Raw genomic sequence first — 6000 nt, forward strand, 5'->3', positions numbered from 1 at the left:
TCGAGATAATCATGTGGTTTTTGTCTTTGGTTCTGTTTATGTGGTGAATTACGTTTATGGACTTGCGTATGTTGAACCAGCCTTGCATCCCCGACATGAATCCTACTTGATCATGGTAGATGAGCTTTTTGATACGCTGTTGCAATCCGTTTGCAAGTATTTTATTGAAGATTTTTGCATCTATGTTCATCATGGATATTGGCCTAAAATTTTCTTTTCTTGTTGAGTCTCTGCCGGGTTTTGGTATCAGGATGATGTTTGTCTCGTAAAATGATTTGGGAAGGATACCCTCTTTTTGGATTGTCTGGAATAGTTTCAGAAGGAATGGTATCAGCTCCTCTTTGTATGTCTGGTAGAATTCAGCTGTGAACCCATCTGGACCTGGGCTTTTTTTGGGTGGTAGGCTCTTTATTGCTGCCTCGACTTCAGACCATGTTATTGGTCTATTCAGGGTTTCGGCTTCTTCCAGGTTTAGGCTTGGGAGGATGCAGGTGTCCAGGAATTTATCCATTTCTTCCAGGTTTACTAGTTTATGTGCATAGAGTTGTTTGTAATAATCTCTGATGATGGTTTGGATTTCTTTGGAATCTGTGGTGATATCCCCTTTATCGCCTTTATCGTTTTTTATTGCATCAATTTGGTTATTCTCTCTTTTCTTTTTTATTAATCTGGCTAATGGTCTGTCTATTTTGTTGATCTTTTCAAAAAACCAGCTCCTGGATTTATTGATTTTTTGAAGAGTTTTTTGTGTCTCTTTTTCCTTCAGTTCTGCTCTGATCTTAGTTATTTCCTGTCTTCTGCTAGGTTTTGAGTTTTTTTGAACTTGCTCCTCTAGCTCTTTCAATTTTGATGATAGGGTGTCAATTTTAGATCTCTCCTTTCTTCTCATGTGGGCACTCATTGCTATATATTTTCCTCTAGAGACTGCTTTAAATGTGTCCCAGAGATTCTGGTATGTTGTGTCTTCGTTCTCATTGGTTTCGAAGAACATCTTTATTTCTGCCTTCATTTCATTGTTTATCCAGTCAACATTCAAGAGCAAGTTATTCAGTTTCCATGAAGCCGTGCGGTTCTGAGTTAGTTTCTGCATTCTGAGTTCTAACTCGATTGCACTGTGGTCTGAGAGACTGTTTGTTATGATTTCTGTTCTTTTGCATTTGCTGAGGAGTGATTTATTGCCAATTATGTTGTCAATTTTAGAGTAGGTGTGATGTGGTGCTGAGAAGAATGTATATTCTGTGGATTTGGGGTGGAGAGTTCTGTAAATGTCTATTAGGTTTGCTTGTTCCAGGTCTGTATTCAGGTCCTGTATATCCTTGTTGATTTTCTGTCTGGTTGATCTGTCTAATATTGACAATGGGGTGTTAAAGTCTCCCACTATTATTGTGTGGGAGTCTAAGTCTCTTTGTAAGTCTTTAAGAACTTGCCTTATGTATCTGGGTGCTCCTGTATTGGGTGCGTATATATTTAGGATCGTTAGCTCTTTTTGTTGCAGTGATCCTTTTACCATTATGTAATCTCCTTCTTTGTCTCTTTTGATCTTTGTTGCTTTAAAGTCTATTTTATCAGAGATGAGAATTGCAACTCCTGCCTTTTTTTGCTCTCCATTTGCTTGGTAGATCTTCCTCCATCCCTTTATTTTGAGCCTTTGTGTATCCTTGCATGTAAGATGGGTTTCCTGGATACAGCGCACTGATGGGTTTTGGTTTTTTATCCAGTTTACCAGTCTGTGTCTTTTTGGGCATTTAGTCCATTGACATTTAGGGATAGTATTGTTATGTGTGAATTTGGTACTGTCATTTTGATGCTACCTGGCTGTTTTGTTGGTTAGTTGATGCAGATTCTTGATTGTATTGATGCTCTTTTACCATTTGGTGTGTTTTTGAAGTGGCTGGTACTGGTTGTTCCTTTATATATGTAGAGCCTCTTTCAGGAGTTCTTGTAGGGCAGGTTTGGTGGTGATGAAATCTCTGAGTGCTTGCTTGTTCACAAAGGATTTTATTTTTCCTTCACTTATGAAGCTTAGTTTGGCTGGATAGGAGATTCTGGGTTGAAAGTTCTTTTCTTTAAGGATGTTGAATATTGGCCCCCAATCTCTTCTGGCTTGTAGGGTTTCTGCTGAGAGATCTGCTGTGAGTCTAATGGGCTTCCCTTTGTGGGTAACCCGACCTTTCTCTCTGGCTGCCCTTAGCATTTTCTCTTTCATTTCAACCCTGGTGAATCTGACGATTATGTGCCTTGGGGTTGCTCTTCTTGAGGAATATCTTTGTGGTGTTCTCTGTATTTCCTGGATTTGAATATTGGTCTGCCTTGCTAGGTTGGGGAAGTTTTCCTGGATAATATCCTGAAGAGTATTTTCCAGCTTGGATTCATTCTCTTCATCACATTCAGGTACACCTATCAGACGTAGATTAGGTCTTTTCACATAGTCCCACATTTCTTGAAGATTTTGTTCATTCCTTTTTGCGCTTTTTTCTCTGTTCTTGCCTTCTCTTTTTATTTCATTGAGTTGATCTTCGACCTCTGATATCCTTTCTTCTGCTTGGTCAATTCGGCTGTTGAAGCTTGTGCATGCTTCACGAAGTTCTCGTGTTGCGTTTTTCAGCTCCATCAATTCACTTATACTCCTCTCTATGCTGTCCATTCTCGTCAGCAGTTCGTCCAATCTTTTTTCAAGGTTCCTCTTTTCTTTGCGTTTGGTTAGAACATGTTCTTTTAGCTCACTGTAGTTTCTTACTACCCACCTTCTGAAGTCTGATTCTGTCATTTCATCACCCTCCTTCTCCATCCAGTCTGGTTCCCTTGCTGGTGAGGAGTTGTGATCCCTTTTAGGAGGAGAGGTGTTCTGGTTTCGGGAGTTTTCATCCTTTTTGCGCTGGTTTCTTCCCATTTTTGTGGGTTTATCCACCTGTTGTCTGTCTCTGTCCCAGGGGGTTCGAGCTTTATGAGATTCCGTTGCACTACTGCCTTTTTTTAAAATTTTTCTTTCAGGTCTGACCCACCCAGCTAGCAGCACGCCTAGCCACTGCCTGCCCGCAGGGGCTTTGCTGAGCTGCTGTGGGCTCCGCCCAGCTGCTCTGAGCTCTTCCCTGTAGTACTTTTTATATGGGCGTAGTTAGAACTGTCTGGGCAATGGTGGCCCCGCCTCTGTTATGGCAGACTCTCTCTGTTGTGGCAGGTTGCCTTGGCAACGGCGGGTTTCCTCAGCAACGGCAGCCTGCCTCCGTAGGGGTGGAGAGTCTCAGTAATGGCAGAAGCCCCTCCCCCACGGAGCTGGACCCTCCAGGTTCAGCTGTGCTTGGTTTGAAGGACTCAACCCAGAGGGTTTCCAATTACTGTTTTTGTTTTCGTTGTTGTTGGGGGTGGAGGGGTGGGACCAACCTAGCCTGATCACCTGGCTCCCTGACTAAGAGTCTTTTCTTTTAAGTTGAAAGACCCCGTGTTCCAGTGGCTTGTTGAAAAGGCGCCGGGATCTCCCGTGCTGCGACTCACTGAGTCGGCTGGAACTGCAGCGCCGGCTCCTGGCGGATTTTTTGCCTAGGAATCTCCTGGCCTGGCTCGCTATTTCAGATGAATGGGCTATTCTGCCGTCTCAGGGCTCTGCTCGCCAGCTAAGAGGGCTCCCAGACCAGTGGCTTTTGTGCGGAGAACCGCAGCAACAGGGAGTGGTCACAGCAGCCGCGCGGGCGGAATCAGCCCCACAGGGGCCAAAACACCCGCACCGGCTGGGACTGCGACGCTGGCGACCCCTCTGCCTGGGTATCTCCTGGTCTGTGGGCAATAAGAGTTCGTCTGGAAATGCGGCGTCCACTCACCCTCTGCACTTTCACTGGGAGCTGAAGTCCTGCGCTGTTCTTAGGCGGCCATCTTCCCAGCATTCCCCCATTTTTCATCTCATTAAGAAAACTTTAATGACTGTTATGAAAAACATTTGAAGATTGCTTCATAACCTTTCCTGCATATTTTAAACTGCTACTTAGAACACAATAGCAAGCATATTTGGTTAGCAGACATTTTAAATATCACGTAGAGGGAGGGAAAATAGAGTCAGGATTAAACATTTCATAGCCATACAAGGATAAGTGATGGTTCTCCTGCTGTCCTGTCATGGGGGCTGAACAATGGAATTAGTTTTAGAAAATCAAACTCTATCCATAGGATTAGGATTGCATGGAGGTTTTGTTGTTGTTTTTGTTGTTGTTTTTGCCTGAAAAATAGAAGTGAGAAGATCTAGAAAAATTCTAATGACTTGATGGTCATCTTTTCAATACAGCCCCACAATGCAGAGAGGCAGTGCATGCTATGGTTAAGGGCAAGACTCTTAATAGCTTGGGTGGCTATGTTACTCTGCCATTGAGAGGTCAGGAGACAATGGGCAAGGTTCTTAACCTCATTAACTTCATAGAGTGGTAATGAAAATTACATAAATTAATGTACGTAAAAATGTCAGAACAATACCTGGCATATAGTATGTGCACGGTAAGCAGTAGTTTTTGTCATTAATAGGATTCGAAGGGGTATCAAATTCCATCATATCTGCTCAATTGTGAAAATTAGTTTGCCACTGAAACTTTTACATAAACACTACAGAGCATGCGGAAAACAGTTAAGAAAAGCTTTCCAAATCTTCATTAGGAAAAGGAAAGGAAACTCTACTACTTTATGCCTGCTTCTGTGGCCAAGTTTTATTACTTAGTCTATTGTCAAAAAGAAAGAAGGTACGTTAGTGAAATTGGAATCTTTGTAGATGCTCAAAAGACATACACAAGTAAGACTGTGTAAGTTGTAATTGACTGGAAGGGAAACTTTAAGAAAGCATCAACTAAGCAATTTCTGTCTGAAAGTCTGTTTGATTTACACCTAATACAGTGTTTCCAGACCTATTACTAATGATGTCCATTACAATCCTGATGATTGTCAGAAAAACTGCTCCAAATACCTGATCAGTGCTATCACTGCTTTTGGGTAAAAAACATATAATTACATTTCAATTAAAAATGCTTAAAACAGAGAGATCAAAGGAAACCACTGATTTCAGTGGTTTATGTGTTCATCTCCACTAAAATGTGAGACTAAAAACAAGAACTATTTAATTTTGAAAATATTTTTACTTATAAAAAGTAAACTCTAATTATTGTTTTTAAAAAATGATTACTTCATAACATTCTCGCTATATCAAAAGTGAAATAAACATAGGTTTGTTTAAGAGCCTAAATAGCAGACTTCTCAGATTTCTGGTAATTGAAGAATATACAGCTGTGAACTTTATACCATAATTTAAAACAGGCAGGACAGTACTATAATTTTCCACAGATAGTCATTTAATATTTCCACAGAAATGCCATTCTTCTTAGATTTCAAATGCTTTAAATTTTGTAACATATCATAGTTTTGCAATAAAATGTTTAGAGAAAGGTTATTTCAAAATTTTCTGCTGTCTGGAAAAAAAAGGACAGGACATTTTTTATAGCTAAGTTGTAATGGTTAGATTTCTTTTGATTACAAGTGAGTGAAGATCCAAACCAAACTGGCTCGAACAAAAATAAAATTTATTGCCTCGGCTAACCAATATGTTCAGGAATATGTCTAGCTTTGGTCAAAGCTTACCCATGGTAAATGATGTCATCAGAACATGCTTTTTCTCTGTAACTCTTGGTTCTGCCTTTCACTCGTTGTCGAGAAGTATTGCTGAAATCTCAGATGAAGTTAACTTTATGGTTATAAGTTGACTGGCAGTACGTTGCACTTACAGGTGTGAGTAATCTAGCTGAGATAAAAGACTCAGAATGCAGTCTCAGTAGCTCTGATTGGCTTACATTGAAAAGGACATACACAAAGAAGGATTCCATGAGCATAAATTAGAGGAATTTAATATTATTAAAATGACAAAACTTCCCAAAGCACTTTACGGATTTAGTTCAATCTCTATCAGAATACCAGTAATATTATCTACAAAACAGAAAGACTAGTTCTAAAATTTATATGGAACTACAAAAGACC

Source organism: Saimiri boliviensis, chromosome 4, assembly GCF_048565385.1.
Source record: "Saimiri boliviensis isolate mSaiBol1 chromosome 4, mSaiBol1.pri, whole genome shotgun sequence".
Classification (NCBI taxonomy): domain Eukaryota; kingdom Metazoa; phylum Chordata; class Mammalia; order Primates; family Cebidae; genus Saimiri; species Saimiri boliviensis.